This window comes from Pipistrellus kuhlii, unplaced genomic scaffold (genome assembly GCF_014108245.1).
Source record: "Pipistrellus kuhlii isolate mPipKuh1 unplaced genomic scaffold, mPipKuh1.p scaffold_m20_p_8, whole genome shotgun sequence".
In the NCBI taxonomy this organism is placed as follows: Eukaryota; Metazoa; Chordata; class Mammalia; order Chiroptera; family Vespertilionidae; genus Pipistrellus; species Pipistrellus kuhlii.
Window position 1 is genome coordinate 8,276,055 of NW_023425584.1, and position 17,594 is coordinate 8,293,648.

Consider the following 17,594-nt stretch of genomic DNA (forward strand, 5'->3'; position numbering starts at 1 on the left):
TAAAATTCAGTAAAACTTCCTACTATCTTACTATATAAAATAAATATCTAGTACTCGAAAGTTAAAAGTCAAAATACTTACATCCAGGCAAGCCTTGGATGTCGGTGCTGGGTCACTGTCTCTTCATCAGAGGACAACTGTCCCACCTGGCCTCTGCTTTTTCCTTCTATCTCTGCATCTGTCCCTTTCTTTCATTTTCTCAATCCCCAACCAACCCTACTCAGGAACTGGACCACTATCTAGCCATGCTGGATGTGGAAAAGAGAGAAATATTTATACCTTTCTCTCTTTCTTCCTTTTTTTAAAAAAAATAAGTGTAACTTCTCATGAAAACACCTGAGGAAACCAACACCTAGGGAAGCTGAGAGTTTTGTCCAACCATCATTCCAAACTAACGTGAGACCGGGGCAATTATGACCTGCTATTGGGTGCTTTGCAATTACCTTGTACCTTTAATAGAGTTTATCTGAAGCTGTAGAAGGTGGAAAAGGAGAATTAAACATGCTATGCTAACTTTAAATTGTTGTTTTATAGGTAATGAATACCATTGGGTGTGTCATAAAAAGGAACTACTAAATCTGGAGTGACTGAAAATAAGAAAGCATGTATAAAAGGCACACCCTGAAGTAAATAAGACAATATAAGCTGCCCTTTCAAAATGCTTCTGAATTTGCAATTACTTTCAGCTTCCCATATACCCGGCTTTTTGTTTCTCTGTTTCCCTAGCCCCTAGCACAGTGCACCTGCTGCATAGGATGTGTTCTTTAGCTGATAGATTAAGTTGATGCACATATCCTGTGTCAGTCATGCTCTGTACTAAGCAACAAATCCTTTTTTCTTTCTTTCCTTCTTCCTTTTTTTTTTTAATATACTTTTTATTGATTTTTTACAAAGAGGAAGAAAGTGGGATAGAGAGTTAGAAACATCGATGAGAGAGAATCATTGATCAGCTGCCTCCTGCACACCCCCTACTGGGGATGTGCCCACATCCCAGGTACATGCCCTTGACTGGAATCGAACCTGGGACCTTTCAGTCTGCAGGCCAACAGTCTACCCACTGAGCCAAACCAGTTTTGGCACAAATCCTTTTTCTTATTCTCATAAAGAAGGGGGAGGGAAGAGATCAACCAGAGAATTTATATGCATATATGCATAATCCATGGACACAGACCATAGTGGGGTGAAGGCCCAGGGCGGGGATAGGAGTGGGAAGGAGGAGGGCCAATGGGGAAAAAAAGAGGGCATCAGTAATACTTTAAAAAATAAAGATAAATTTTAAAAAATCCTCTAGGAAGCTCCTGCTATATTCCCCATCCTATCTAATAAAGAGGGAATGTGCTAATCGACCTTAACACAGTCGCAAAGATGACAATACCCACAGCCAATAAGGAGGAAATATGCTAATTGACTGTCCCACCCTCAAAAATGGTGGTGCCCACAGCCACAAGATGGTGGCACCAAGTCCCCTTAGCCCTGCTAGGGTGGCAGGTGTGCTGCACAGCTGGGCCTAACCCCAGGTGGACCTGGACGCTCCGCACACCTGCCTCTGGAGTCCCCCAGTCCCCTCCACCCCCAGCTACCCAAGGCTGGCTCAAGGCGCAGGCAAGCCTTGGATGTCAGCTGCCCAGCCACCCAAGGCTAGCCCAAGGCATAAATAACACTCAGATGGCTGCTGCCCAGCTGCCCAGGACCATCCAAAGCTCAGGTAACCAGGGATGGCCCAAGCTTGTGCTGCCAGCAGTGGCAGTAGTAGAGATGTGATAGGGCATTGCTTTTTCTGATTACCAGGTTGTCTCCTGCCCCTGAGGGCTCCCAGACTATGAGAAGGGGCAGGTCAGGCCGAGGGACCCCCGCCCCCTCTCCAGTGGATGAATTTTCATGCACCAGGCCTCTAGTTTTATAGATAAAACATTTAGATTAGGCTCAGAGAGTTCAAAAGAGTGATTTTGAGAACTTTTAAACTCATCTTTCCTACTCTCACCTATTTCATCTATTCGATTAACCCTATGTTCAGATAAAACAAGGTCCCGAATTTACAATACACAGTTTCAAAAGAAATGTGTTAATTTACTCATATTATGTCATGTGAAATGTAGGAGCAATTGTATAGGTAAGAGACAAATGTATCCTCGTAGGTGGTTACACACTAGAAAATAGTCTGATGATGAGATTTCTTACAATGATGCCTTTGGGTCAACAATCAGATTTTTATTCCACAATGAATACTGGGATTCTAAAAATGATTACAACCTAAGCAATATTATCACACACCAAAATAACTAAAAAATAATAAAATAAAATAAAATTCTAGAGCTAAAACAATATAACATGTTTAAAGCAGTGTGCTGTCAACTCTGAATCTGAATTCATTTCTAGAGTTGCAGTATGAAAGTCAATATCAGAACAAACATCTAAATTAAAAGTCAGAGACCCCTGTGTATACATACTCTGTAAGGATTATCATTCTTTTACTACCCATTTATATCTGATAAAAACCTCAAATGAAAACTTTCAAATTTATAATTATATATAGCACACAGGAAACAACATGGCCAATAGACTTAAGCTATCAGCATTATTATAACACTCTGGAGCAAAACAAGGATAAAATAAATAAACCAATGAATACTGTTGTTTTGTTTTTAAATCTATTAAATAATTATGAGTATTTTGAGACCTGTCTTTGCCTCTGTACATCATATAAAATCATGTAATGTGTCACAATCACATGGATGCCATTGTGTCCTCTTCTCTGAACTCTACAGCTCTGTGATTTTTATTAAATTTCTTACTTTGCACTTAATTGGGGTTATTTGTGTGCATATCTGAAGCATCCCACTAAATTGTGACTGGATCATCATGATCGCTCAAGCACCATGCATGGTGTAGAACAGGTACTAACAAATGATTTTTTAAATGATAATTTAAAAAAAGAAAGCACACAGGAAATATCTAACACAACAATAAAAATATATGCAAAGTGGAACGTGTAGAGAGAGAGAGTTATAGAAATGATGCCTATGCTGGTCACGTTCATAGAAAACCTGGAGACTAACAGCAAGTCAAATGAAGGCCAAGTAGAGAGCCTGAAGCTTCCAGGATCACAAAGGAAGTAGCTTGCTTAGACAACCAGGGACCAAAGTAAGGAAGCTAGACTACCCTGTCACTTTTTCTGGAAAAAGGATTTTGGATTACATGCAGCAGAGCAACCTGAAGTGTTGTTTAAAAAATAATAATATTTGCCAGCCAGACAATACCATGGACCCGCTGGAGCAGACTTTCTCTTGTGGAATAAAAAGAAGGGGGGAAAAAGGAAGTATCCAAGGTGAATTAGGCTCCCTGAGGACTGAGATGCACTCATGTAGCCACTATCTTCAGTGCTGGTTATTATGTCACTTTGGAGAAGTTAGAGGTTAAGGGCGAGGGGGTGAGGGGTGTGGGGAAATTACTCCTATGGGCTCCTCATCATGTAGAAGATTAGAAAAAGGTGCCTCTTTGAGGGTGGCCTTAACATGAAGGTAAGTGTTGAGTTTAGTCACAGGAGTAATATGAATCCAACCCCACTACCACCATTCTACTAGGTGCTTTGGGGGCAGAGCATAGATTGCATCATAGTGTGTGAAGGCTCTGTGTACCCTGCTAAGGACCAAAATATACAGCTACCATATCCCAAATGGGAGAACAAATCCCAAGTCTTACTATACCCTCAACCTTAAAGTAGCCTTTTTTTTTTTACCAGAACTCTGGGGAGTGGGGAAACTCCAGTCAATTTCAGATATGTAAAAGCATTTCCTGATGGAGAAGTTATTAAACACCACAGTAGGCAGGTAATAATGCCTGAATGTCTGGGATGAGGTAAATGACCTCCTTTACCAAAAACCCGGCTGGAGAGTTGGGGACAGGATCATGTTTCAAATTCCCTTCTAGCCACAGGAGATCACATTTTTATTACCTAAAGATGCAAAAACATTTTGGCACATGCTGGGCATAGGCAATTCCACTCTAGCCTAAGTGGCCTTTTAAGATGCAGAGACCTTTTTAAAATCCTACTCTAGGAACATTTAATATTTAAAATCATTTGAGATGAAAGCATAATATCCGATTGTTACAGACTCTCTTACTTGCCTAATTATGGCAAGCGACGCTGTCAATGGTGAAACATTTTCTGGAGATTAACTTTGCACAATTAGCGCTTCTGAGCCAGCCAGGAAATTCTTTAAAGTGTTCCACGTGTTTTGCAACAGTGACTGGCCAGCAACTCATTTTAATATTTACAGACAAAATGATATTTGGATAAAGTAAAGGTCAGACTCAAAATGAACAAAACAAGGCAGAATGACATTCTGAATGAAGTTCCAGGTTGCGGGCCTACTTGGCAGCCAATGCGAAGAGACAAAAATAGAAAGGAGTCTCACTGCTTCCTCTCGCTGTTCAGTCCCACCCAAACTCCATGTCTAAAATAACTTTAAAAGCACGGAAAAATACCTGGAAGAAAGCCACCCCATTCTGCAAAGCTGCAATGTTTATTTCTTTCAAAGCAGGAATATGTCCTTTCTGCTTTAGGCTAGTCTGCATTTAGTACCGGGCCCTAATGGAGCATGTACGGATGATTTGTAATTAGAACTCCTTGTTCTAAGCATGAGAACATTTTATTTTTACTGTCAGTGATAAGAAGCATGACAAAGGAACATGAAAAATCCATCTCACTCCCCCACAAAGGTGTTGTGATTCCAACTCTGGCTGCTCATCACAGGTTTCAGGGATGCATTCTGAAACTATGGTTGCCAAGCTACACTCGCGGTGATTTTAATTTAGTAGGTCTCTATTTTCTCAGAGTACCTGGGGGGAATTCCAATCAGCCAGGCTGAGGAATCTCTGGTCCAGATGTTGACTTACACATCGGAAGTGCAGGACTCCTGAAGGTCTTCTGTATGTCTGACACTACTTTATCAACCTACCCACTGAAAATGAAATTCCATTAACAGGAAGTGACTACCTTTTATTCTACAGTTAGAAATCCAAACACTATGAGAACTGGGGACATTCATTAACATAATTTGTGATGATCACTGATAACATGTGCAGAGTTTCATTGAACCAGGCTCTTATGAGACCAGGCCCTTATGAGACAGTGGAGGAACGCACAGGTATGAGTGGAGCTTTGTAAGACAAACATAGCAGACAGTGGAGAGTGGTGATTAAACATTGCTCCAGTCCATAGTGCATTTTGCTTCATGTTGTCACTGCTGTTGACCTATGTGCCTTAAGCAATATATACTTAACCTCTCTGAGCCTCATCTGTAAATGAAAATAATCATACCCACCTCATAATATTTTAGAGAGAAATATATACATGTAAAATATTGGAGTCATTTTTGTTATGTGGCAAATGATCAATAAGTATTATTTAGAAGGGGGGTCCCTCAGTCTGACCTGCACCCTTTCTAATCCAGAAGCCCTCAGGTGATAGCCTACTGATGGCATAGGCCCACTTTCCATGGGGAGCAGGTCTAAGCTGCAGTATCCTCCCTCTACAGAAGGTGACCAGGCTGAGTAGGGGAAGGCACGGCTACCATCACCTTGCTGTTGCTGCCACTGCCAGCTGCTGCAGTCACCAAGGTGTTTTCATCAACACGGACTCCAGTCCCTTCACCATGAAAAAATGACAACTTTCTTTAGGCATTTTCAATATGTGAAAAAACAAAAACAAAAAACAAGGAACTGGATTGTGAAAGGAGTGACAGGTGTAAACATCTAATTCTTAAGTTAAATTTCTATGTACACAATGCTAAATACTCACTAGCTTTACAAGTCTTCTCTGTTTCCTTCCCCCCATTCATGTTGTCTGCTTCCAGAAGTCACTAATTTTCCATGCTTCAACCTGTTTTTCAGGTGGCATTTAATTTACCTTCCCATTTTTATATAGTATGTTCAAACTGTGGTTTTAGCTATAATTTTTCAATGTTAGGTATTTTCCAGTCATGTCTTATTTTGGAAAATAAGGATGAATCCTTTCCAACCACTCTCTGGACACATATATACTCTCCTTCCTCATAGCCTTTTAATAAAGTTGGGTCATAACCTTTTAATTTAAAAAATGATGCCACATTGGTCATGCAAAACTAACCCTTATAAAGCCATGCCATAAGATGTCAGTGCATTTCTCCTATGTAATATGATCTTGTTTTTCATGTGTTCAGTATCCTATGTGTCTATCTGTATTTCACACACAAACACTAAGGTGACTAATATGACCATTTCTCTCTTGCTTCACAGTGGCCTGGCTGGTTTCTAGGTCTGCTGTCCAATCATCTTCCTGGTACCTCCCCTCAATACCATCTTGGGAACTCCAATGGCCTCTCTCCAATGTCTGGGTTTCCTTGATGTCTTTCTTGATTATTTTCTTGCTTGAATAGGCCTTATTCTTCAACAGCTTTGGGGGGTGTTAATTAAGACCTATGTTCTACTTCTAACTCTTATTTGATACTTTGGAGTGTGAGGCATTCTAGACTGCAAATCACTTTCTGTTTGTTTTGTATTCTTTCTGATTTATTAAGACAATCACCTTCAACTTCCTGGTTCTCAATAATCTAATTAAAATACCTATCATGTGATTTTAAACATGGTGTTCAACAGGGAGAAAGGTACACAAGTATGTTTGTATCACTTGAGGTACAAACATCTGTCACAATGGATAAATTCTCAAAACTTAGGAACACAACACAATGTAAGTTTGTTTCTCTCTATCAGAAATTATAGCTAAGCACGTCTTTGTGTTTGCTCCTGTATGGAGGTTCTGCTCTGTAGTACCCAGGGACCTAGCATCTATCTTCAGCATATGGATGGGTGTTAATGTCCAGCTAGCAGGTGGGGGATGGGGGGGAGAGAGAAGGTGGTATGGTGGAGAGGTTTAATGTCCAGCTAGCAGGTGGGGGTGGGGGGGAAGAGAGAAGGTGGTATGGTGGAGAGGTTTAATGTCCAGCTAGCAGGTGGGGGTGGGGGGGGAGAGAGAAGGTGGTATGGTGGAGAGGTTTAATGTCCAGCTAGCAGGTGGGGGTGGGGGGGAAGAGAGAAGGTGGTATGGTGGAGAGGTTTTTAGGTGTCAAGCCAAAGTGGCGCATGTTTCTTTCAACCAAGTATCATTTATCAGAACTCAGTCCAATGGCTAGCACTAATATCAAAAGAGGATTATAATCATAGTCTAGTGTGTGCCTAGGCATAAGTAGAAATTTTTGAAAGCTGGTACATTGTTATTGAAGAGAAGTCTAATTGCCCCAGTCACCATAATTTGACATAATTGGTGATGGGCTTACATCATTGTAGCATTACTGTACATTAGGTAATATCCCATCAAATGGAAAATACACCCCTGGCTATGACTTTGAAAGAGAAATGTCACCTCGATTCCATTTTTTCTGCCACAATGTTCAATTAATCAGATCTGTCCAGAAAAAACTAAATTCATTGAATGACCATTAAAACGGTGGCAATAATAATGATGATGATGATGATAATAGTAACAATAATAGATGGCATTTATTGTGTTCTAAATGGGTGCATGGTACTAAGCTTTATGGGCTCTTTCTACTGTGCTTCATATAATAAAACACGTGATAGGTAATATTTTTATTCCTGGCTCACAGATGAGCCACAGAGAGTCTTAGAATCAGGTCACAGTTAGGATGCATACGGGTTTCAAGCCTGTGCTATTAAAAAAGATAATGGACTCCCCACTCTACCATGCGGCTCTGTGTGATGCCCAAGAATTTAAACAAAGCCTTTTGCAAAGGTCTGATTTGTCTTTCTGATTCTCTCTCCATCATTTATATGCAATTCTATGCCATTAAAAATGTAGGTTTGAGTTACAAGAAACCAATGAATAGTTTCAATATCTCTGAATCAGTTTTTTTTCACTTTCACAAAAATCTTGAGTATTTGTCCCTTAAGGTCAAACTGCCAAAATCCATCAGGAGCATAAATAATTTGACAGTAATCCAGCCTGTTGCGTTTAATGCATACTCAGCGCTGTAATTCAGTCTCAAAAATTGTCCTCTTCGGCGAAGCTGCCAAGCCGAAACCAGGAAGGCTTCTCAGCTGCAAAATGGCGTTTTCTAGAATTATAACATTCCTTTTGACCTCCGGGATGACTAAATGCTATTTAATTCCTTCCCTTTCTTCACCGCAGTGAAAAGGACTTGGAACACACTGGAGCAGAGGTAGCATTTCCTTTCAAAGTCATAGCCGGGCATTAGCCCTCCCAGGAGAAGGGGAACGCTATTGGAAGACCTTATTTACTGTAATGTCACAAAAGTCCTTCTTCCTTGTTGGTATTGCAAGAATGGTGATGTCACACCGGCGTCAATTATTCCAAATTACAGTGCCTGCAATAAGGAGCTATTTTCTCCCGGAGCAGTGCATGGGAAACTTCACAGGGCTGAAATGAAACAAGTGTATAGCGGGCTGAAGGTGGCTATACATGAGCAGTGTGCTGGCTCCTTTTCCCAGAGGTATAGCTTTGGGGCTCGGTGACTCCTAATTACTTCAGGATAGAAACCCTACTGCTATTGAGCTCCGCAATAAACTCTGGCTTTGAACCAGCTACACCACAAATGCGTGGGTATGTAGGCCCCAGCCTTTCTCTTGCCATTTCATAGAGGTGCTGGATGCAAAGAAGTAAACTGTAGAGCTCTTTGTGCTCAGTCCCCTCTCCTGGTCCACTGGATAGCATTTGATCTGATGTGTAGATGTTTAGCTTCCTTGTTGTAAGTAGTCCCAGCGTGATGGATACCAAAATGCATTTCCAGTCTGGTCCACTTTGCATCCCATTTGCCTAAAGAGCTTAGGGAATGACATTCACAGGCAGCAGGATCTGTGAGTGAGTTACTAACACAGAGGGGCTGTCACCCAGAGATGCTGACTCTACAGAGGAGCAATACCTGAAGCCGGCTGATAAGGTTTTAAAACCGCATGCGGGCACCATCCAGAGCATAGACAGCCCTGGGCAAGACCTAGAAGCCAGAGCTTTCCTGGCTCTCTCCCCGTGGTTCCCTCCTATCTCATGTGGCATCTGCCAGTGCTTCCCCCCCACCACTCCCCTCTCTTCTCAGGCACTCCCTTATACTCACACTCCCTACTCACAAGCCTGCCCTCCAAGCTTGCTCTCTCATGCTTCATTTACACAAATCACACACATGACAGATTATCACTGGAAGTGTGATTACAATCCGAAAAGGAGAGGTTGCTTTTTTATAAGGAACCAACTAGTGTAGGTGAAGAAAAATATTGGAATCGAATATTGAGCCAAAGGGCGTGGGAAGCACATGATCTTGGCACCCGTAAAACGCATACTATAAAGCCAGCCCCTTCCCTTCCCTCTGCGTAAAACGAATGCAGGTGTACAATGACATTTGAAGTCCACGGAGCTTGAGTTAGGGACATTACTTAAGCCAGTGTTCCCCTTTTAAAAATGAAATATATGACACAGCTGTATCAGGTTAGCGACATGGAAGGTGTATACATTCAGGAAATCAGACAAATTCTTGGGCCTTCACCAAAGAAAACAGAATTGCTGGTGATGAGTTCCTGGAATCTGTGTGTAGACAAGCATCCCCAGGTTTCCTTACGATTCCCATTGGGTTGTTAGGTTTTGGAGTCAGCCTGTCTGGGTTTCTGTACTCAGCTCAATCATTTACCATCATTTACGTCTGTGCTTCAGTTTGTTCTTTTGAAAGTGGGGGATATTAATTGTAGGATTGTTACACAGGTTAAATAAGGGATCAATTGCAATGCATTTAGAATCTTACCTGAAATTATATAGGAGATTGCTAAATAATAACTAAATAAACTAGACTTTTAGAAACAGATCTAAATAGCAATGTCTTAAAAATCATTATCACGATTTCAGATAATCAAACTGATACTGGTAAGCTGCCACAGTAACTGAATTAATGCTTTATTATAATAAACAATGCTTTGTATATAGTTAAGCAGAAGGTAAAACCTCTGTGCAGATTGCATTAAAAGGGAGGAGAAAGAATAAAGACTTGAGATGGAAATGTAACCCCGTTTCCTTGTAGCTTTTTTGTCTAGGAATCAATTCATCAAAAAATACATTGACTTGGAAGAAATATATGCAAAAATTATGTATATGATTAATTTGCTGAAACATGAATAAGCAGCCAAATGAAATAAATACCCCGATATCCAAAGAAGTAAGCTCTATGGTATGTACTGAGAGGGGAGATCCTATGAATGAAATGTCTATAAAATATGTTGTATGATGCCCAAACATGGCAGGAATCATGTATATTAGAGTCATCTATGGAAATCTTATGCAATGAAGTGAAAAGAAAGTATTATAGTTTGGTAGTCTGATTTTCTTTGAAGTGTTTTCTTGCAACAAGATATAAAAGCAGACATCTATTTCCTTTGATGTTTTATCCTAAATTTTGTGTTTGATTTTCCTATAGACATTACAGATTTTTTTCCCTTTGCATTTCACTAGAACCATATCCATATTTTCAAAGAAGCAAGGAGTCATAGAAATGGCAAGTCCTTTGTAGGCATTGCAACGAATTGCGAGCTTTCCTTTTACTTTTCTAAGTTGTAATCCATTATGCAAACTAATGTATCCACCTCAAACCAAATGTTCTGCACTTCAGCACTTTGCATGCTGCTCACTTCTCAGAAGAGAAAGGAAAAGGGTGTTAAGCCTCAGATAAGCAAGGCACACATCTATGAACCACAATGATATCATTCAATGCCATGTTTATACCTAGTTAGAAATAAGTGAACATCTGCTGATTAAAAAATAGAACTGTAATAGTGGCCAGCAGGGAATAAAACACTTTATTGAGCTTTGTTATGTAGATGGAAATGTGCTTTGTAGAAAGTGCTTTATTTGCAAATAAAACAACTAATTGCTGGAGCTGAAAATACATGCACAAAATATATTCTGAACTAAAATATTATTGATTTCAGAAAGGAAGGGAGAAGGAGAGAGAGATAGAAACATCAATGATGAGAGAGAATCATTGATCGGCTGCCTTCTGTACACCCCACACTGGGGATCAAGCCCACAACTGGGGCATGTGCCATGACCAGAATTGAACCAGGGTCTCCTGGTTCATGGTTCAATGTTCAACCACTGAACCACACTGGTCAGGCTGAACTGATTTTGAGAAAGTATTTCTTTTAATGTGAGCATGCTTCCCCCAAATTTATACTGATTAGCTTCACTAGCTTGATTTTGACTATAGGGTGCAAGATTTGTATGCTCCCTACAAATTCCTGCTAAAGCAGTATCGATTCCCATCCTAGCCAGGGTTATAATTCCTGGGGTCTTTGCCTCAAGTGTCTGTAATCTCTTATTCATTCCATCAACAAATAACTAAGGTCCTAGTATATCTAGTTTGATACCTAATATACCTTATTTTAAAAAATTGAATGTTGAAAGAACTCTTGGGACATATCTATTTATACACAAAAGCCAAGAGACCAGAATGACCAGAACAAATGGAATGACTGGTTGCTATGATGTGCACTGGGGCTGCCAACCAGCCCAATGTGGGTGGGGCTGGGCAGCCAACCTCCCATGGCCCCTCCCCTCACCAGCCTGGCCCCCAATCAGCCTCTCTACCCTGATTGAGGGGGAGGGGTTGGCTGGCCAACCTCCTGCATCCCCTCTCCCCAACTGGCTGGCTCTGATTAGCTCTGATCAGGGCGGGCCAGACCCCACCTGTGCATGAATTTGTGCACCAAGCCTCCAGTTATTAATAAAATGTAATTTGTTGCTCTATTTTTATTCTCAATTTTCCTCTCCAACCCCTACTGAAAATGCCCTTCTTAGGTCTCTTGGGTTTCCCTATATTCCAAAGTAAACATTTCCTTTCTGGTTGATCTCATGCAAGATCTGTGCAGATTTTTACAGTTTAAATAACCCCTGCTTAAAATTCTTTCCTGGCCAACCAGCTGCAAATAGTATGTCTGATTGTGTCTCTTTCTGTGATACTAGTAACCATTTATACTTAGTGCTACATCTATTAATATAAAAGGGGTTTCAAAGTGGTGATATTTTAATATTATTTCATTTCTTACTGGGAATACTTTTATAAAGAGGCACTTCTCATCTATGACTTAGTTGCCCAATGGTATAGTACAGACAGTAAAGCTGGGATAAATACTTGATTCTTAACCAATAATATGTCAGTTTTGAAGATAATGAATTGCTTCTGTATAAAATGTATTATGATGGTTCAGCCACTTTTGAAAACAGGTTGGCAATATCTTATAAAGGTAAGCATCCACTTAGAGTGTAAACAGCAATCCCACACCTAGGTATTTACCCAAGAGAAATAAAAACTGTTTTTCACACTAAAACCTGCAAATGAATACTTATAGCTTTCTTCCTAATAACTCAAGCTGAAAATAACCCAAATGCCTTATGCTTAACTGGTAAAAAAAAAAATGTGAATGGTGTATACCTATGCAATATAACACTACTTAGCAATGATAAGTACCAGACTATTGACACACACAAGGTGGATCAATCTCAAGTGAATTACATTATGTGAGTGAAATCAGACTCAAAAGACAGCAGCATACTCTGCTATTCCATTTACATGACGTTCTAGAGAAGACAGGACTGTGAGGACTGAGAACAGATATGTGATTATTGGGGGTTGTGGGCAAAGAGCAGCAACAGAAGCATATGTTTTGGGTTGGTTGGGGCTATTCTGGATCTTGAATATGATAGTACTGATATGACTCTTCCCATTTGCCCAAATTTCAGAACTGTATACCAGAAAAAGCAAGTTTTACCACATATAAATTTAAAATATAAATACACATAAAGGTTAAAAAAAGAAGACATTGGTGGGACTAGCATTTCACTTTCAGGAAAGGGAGTGCATATAAGAGAGACTGTACTTTGTTCTGCATTCCTTTTGGGGGAGAAACAAGTGGGACTAATTGGTTAAAAATACCATTTTCAACTCATGGATTTATACAATATTTGTTGGATTTGAGCTATTACATTTATCATTTCACTGAAGTTCAAATAGATCTGTCTTTGTCAATGACTTCAGATTGGCGATACACTCAACTTGTATATTGCCTGGCCCAAACCTCAGATGAGCTCTGTTAAAAGCCCTGTTGTATGTCAGTGGAAACTGTTATTTAAAGATCACAATCTTTTCAGTGTATTTGGGATATCAGGGGACACACTGTCACCTAATTTGTAAACACTGTCCATGAACTTGGGGTTTCACTTTCTGCCTTCTGTTTCTATTTCTGTTTCTGATTCATGGGATTCAGAAACTCTGCTATCCTTGCTGCCAATATATAAGATACAAATTGTAGTGGAGAATTACTGATGAATTGAATATGGGGTTGAGGGAAAGAAATGAATCCAGGCTATTAGGTTTTTTATCTGAATAGTTGAGCAAATATAGAGGTATTTTCTAAATTAATAGGGAAGTTCTAGAGAAAAAACAGTGACACAGGACACAGATTTGGGCAACTTGGCAATGAAAAGCCACCGAGGCTGAGAAAGAGCTTCAGGTGAGGTGGAAGGGGAACTATGCATAAATAGCTATGCCGAGGGATAAGATTTATGATCATTTTAGTGTGATCATTCCCAGTGGAATAATAAACATGATATTTTTTTATTTTCCAAGATATTCTCTTTCATTGGTTCCATAATTGAAATGTAGAGTGAACATACTGTACCTTAGCAATGCTTTGAGGTTTCTCTTCCTGATATATAAATTTTATCATATCATAATATAATGAAAAATCTGTTACTTCCCAGGGCCTATTGTCTGAAGTTAGACATTTTAGTTGTCCTTAAGGCTATTAATATGAGGGCCAAACCTACTCTCCCATCTCATCCTACATTATTCCTCTCTCTGCATCCTCCAGCTCACTTTAACTCTCTCATTTTTGCTCTTTTCATATGCTTTATGCTCTATAGTCCATAGCCCTTCACTCACATTATTATGCTCACCTAAAGTATCTCTTCTCACTGTCATTCTCAGAGCCACATGAAAAAGAAACTGAGAAATCTTTATGATTATTCTGTGTCTAATGTTTTGAGTTAAGGAGGTAAGTACAAAAAAACAAAAACAAAACAAAACATCAATAATCCAAGAAAAGAACCCATGCTCGAATACTACCAGGAAAATTATATTTCTCATAGAGTCTGGCATGACCTTAACAACTACTCAATAGAACAAAAGAAAAGCTAACATAATGAGAAGGTAAAACATGAATCAAATGAAGTTTAAGTTGAAGGCCACCTATTTAGATGAACTCTGTACTTGATTTTATACTCCAAGTGATCTGTTTGTTTGGTAAAGATAGCCTCTGAAATTGTATAAGCTTCAGAACTCATACAATATTCACCATTTTTTATAGTCTAAAAACAGTGAAATAACTAAGAACAACAATATCATGGAGATAGTAATTGACTACTTACAGTGTACCATGATCAAGTTAAATAACCTCCTTGGGCCTTACTTAGCTCATCTTAACATGGGGATAGTGTCATTTTCTCTACCTATATTCCAAACTTGTAATGAAGATCAGATAAGAGCCTTCAATCATCAAGCAGATGTTTATCAAGAACCTACAGTGAGCCAGGTTCAATGTCAGCTGTTGAGGGCTTCCTCATGAATAAAGAAAGAATATTCCACACTCTTGTGTTAATAGCTTAGTGTGATAGAGACAGTAATGAGAATGTCACTTAAATAAATATATCTACAAGCAAGCATTTAATAGACTGTAAGGTGATAACCATAATTTCACAAATGGGGCAGGGCAGGAGGCTGACTAGAAGGGGTCAATGGGGAAAAAAGAAGGACATTTGTAATTCTCTTAACAATAAAGATTGAAAAAGCAAAAATAAGAAAAAATACTCTCAATAATTAAAACAAATTTTAAAAAATTATCACAAGTATGACTTTAAAAATTGAAAGGAGATATCTTAGAAAAATGTGCATTAACTATGATTTATTTGGAGTGCTAAGATATTTTCTCTATATTTTAGCGTATCTTCCACATTGTATTACTCTAATAAAAAAATTATTTTAATCACACACAAAAAATAAAAACATTTCCAATGTTTATGTTGCTTCTACAGATTTATGTTTTTACTCATCAATATTTACAGAGGTGATCAATTCCTGGAGGAGGAAAAAGCAACTGTCTCCAGGTAGGCCAAATCCAAAACTAATTGGTACTGGCAAGTCAATTAAATAATTGATAATGGAAAATATAATGACCATGGGGACCAATATTCAAAATTGCTGGTCAGCACATTCTTTCCCAGGAGAGGGTCCTACTTAAATAAAGATTAGAAATTTGCTTAGTAAATATGTAAAGTGAGAAAAAGGTAAGAACAACAAAACTATAGCTCCACAGGCTGACAACAGTCAGGCCAGGATAACTGGATACTTCTTTCTGAGCAACCCTGGACACTCAAGCAGTGTAACATGTAGCACTGAATACACTCAGGTCCTATCCCACTCCTCACTCATGCTCCAAACGATCAGCTTTAGGGAGGATTACATTACACAGCGGATAAAATGTGAACTTCAAAGTTGGACAGACGTAGTGGCTGAGGGATCTCTATTTTTCAGGGATTCACAACCTAGGAATGTTTACATAACAACATACAAGACACTATCAAGCAGGCAAAGTCCATCACTTTTGAATCCTTCCTCAAATGCATACTAGCTAGGGGACCTTAGCAAATTACTGTATTTCTCTTTACCATAGTTTCTTTGCTATAGAGCATGAGTGATCATGGTTTCCTTTTACCAGACAGTTACAAGGATTGAACAAGAGAAGCACTCAATGAAAACTCCCAAGTGCCGCTCCCACCATAGGCATCACCAGGGTTACTATTGTTACTATAAGCCTTAACACCACTATTACACTTCTACTACTACTTACCTGACCTCAAAACCACCGAGGGTTTTAGAAAACCTTCACTTAATTTCTTATGGGCTGGTTGAAGAGGGTGTGGCTCTATTGGACTCAGATAATACAAAGTGACATAGAACTGGGCAGCTGGCTTAACATATTCTTCAATATGCAGAAAGACTAGTACTCAATCCATGATGCATCCTAATTAGACCCTTTCCAACTTATACCCCCTTTCATGCCCCCTTCCCCCACTCCCACTGAGTTAAAGGTAAGTCATCCTCAGTGCAGCTCCCTGCAGATGTATATTTTTGCCCCAAACTGCTGCTGCTCTTCCCTTTCATGCAGTGGTTGTCTATCACAAAAACACAGACTCCTTACTGAATGAACCCACTTTGGGGAGAATGACAGAAACATGTTTTTTTTTTCCTCAAGAAAAATGGCCAGTGGAAAGGAAAAGAAGTCAGAGTTTCTTTGGCTAATATGTAGTAAGTGAGAAAAGTTATTAAAAAAATATATAAAAATAAAAACACCCTGATAGAGCAAGATAAAAATCAAATTCTAAGAATTTAAGGACAGAGATCAGGGAAGGAAAATGCATGTATATATAGTTATATAACAGTGTAAGACAAAGGCAGATTTACAGTTGTATGTGAAACAGTTTATCCTGTATTATTATTTGTTAATCATTCTATTATTTTCCATGCCAACATCTGTAAAGCTACTGTTGCCCCACCCTGTACATATGCTCCAACTAAGGAGAAAAAGAGAAGAATGTTGATTTTATTCAATATTAATAGCAGGAGAGTTTTGATGTGGTGACAGGTACTTAATGCCCTGCAGAATCCCGAGTGTATGCCATCCATCTCCTCTGACAAGGGGATTATTCCAATCTCGGTGTTGAAGTAAAGAAAATGGAACACAAAATGTTGTTTCCTATGAACCAGTTTGTTTTTTTAACCTCCCAGATAAATCTTCTGCATTTGGTTCTTTCTGTTCCAATTAAAATAGTTGCCGAGTTCAATTGGTGGGTATAATAGCTACGATTTCTTTAAGAGCTCCATTCCTAATTAAAAGCAGCATTTACAGAGAGAGGGTTTTACATACTTATGTATTACCTTATTCAATCCAAGCAAATTGCTTTCCTATATAAACATCTGAATGGTTTCATTTCTTCAAACATCGAAAGCCATGCTAATGTAGATTTTGCACTAATTTGGGGAAGGAAAATGCAGCACAGTTTAAGTGGAGTTACTGTTTCGAAAATTAATTCTTGGTTCTATATAGCGATGCAAACATACATGGAGCCAATGTGGCTCAGTTGGTTTCTTTTCTCTCTCTCTCTCTCTCTCTCTCTCTCTCTCTCTCTCTCTCTCTCTCTCTCTCTCTCTCTCTCTCTTTCTCTCTCTCTCTCTCTCCAAAACATGTATATATAAATGTGTGTGTGTGTATTTCTTCACAAGCCAAGTGAAGTTTGAACATTTGAACATTTTGGTTACTTGGGAACTTACGTGAACACCTTTTCGTTTAGGCATGTTTCTTTCTGAGACAAAAGGGGTATATCTGAGATGGAAATAGTGTATAATGGTACACATCACTCAAGTACTTGGTACTTATTTTTAGGTTATTTTCATTCCTAACACTATTATTTCATCCATGCTACAGATGAG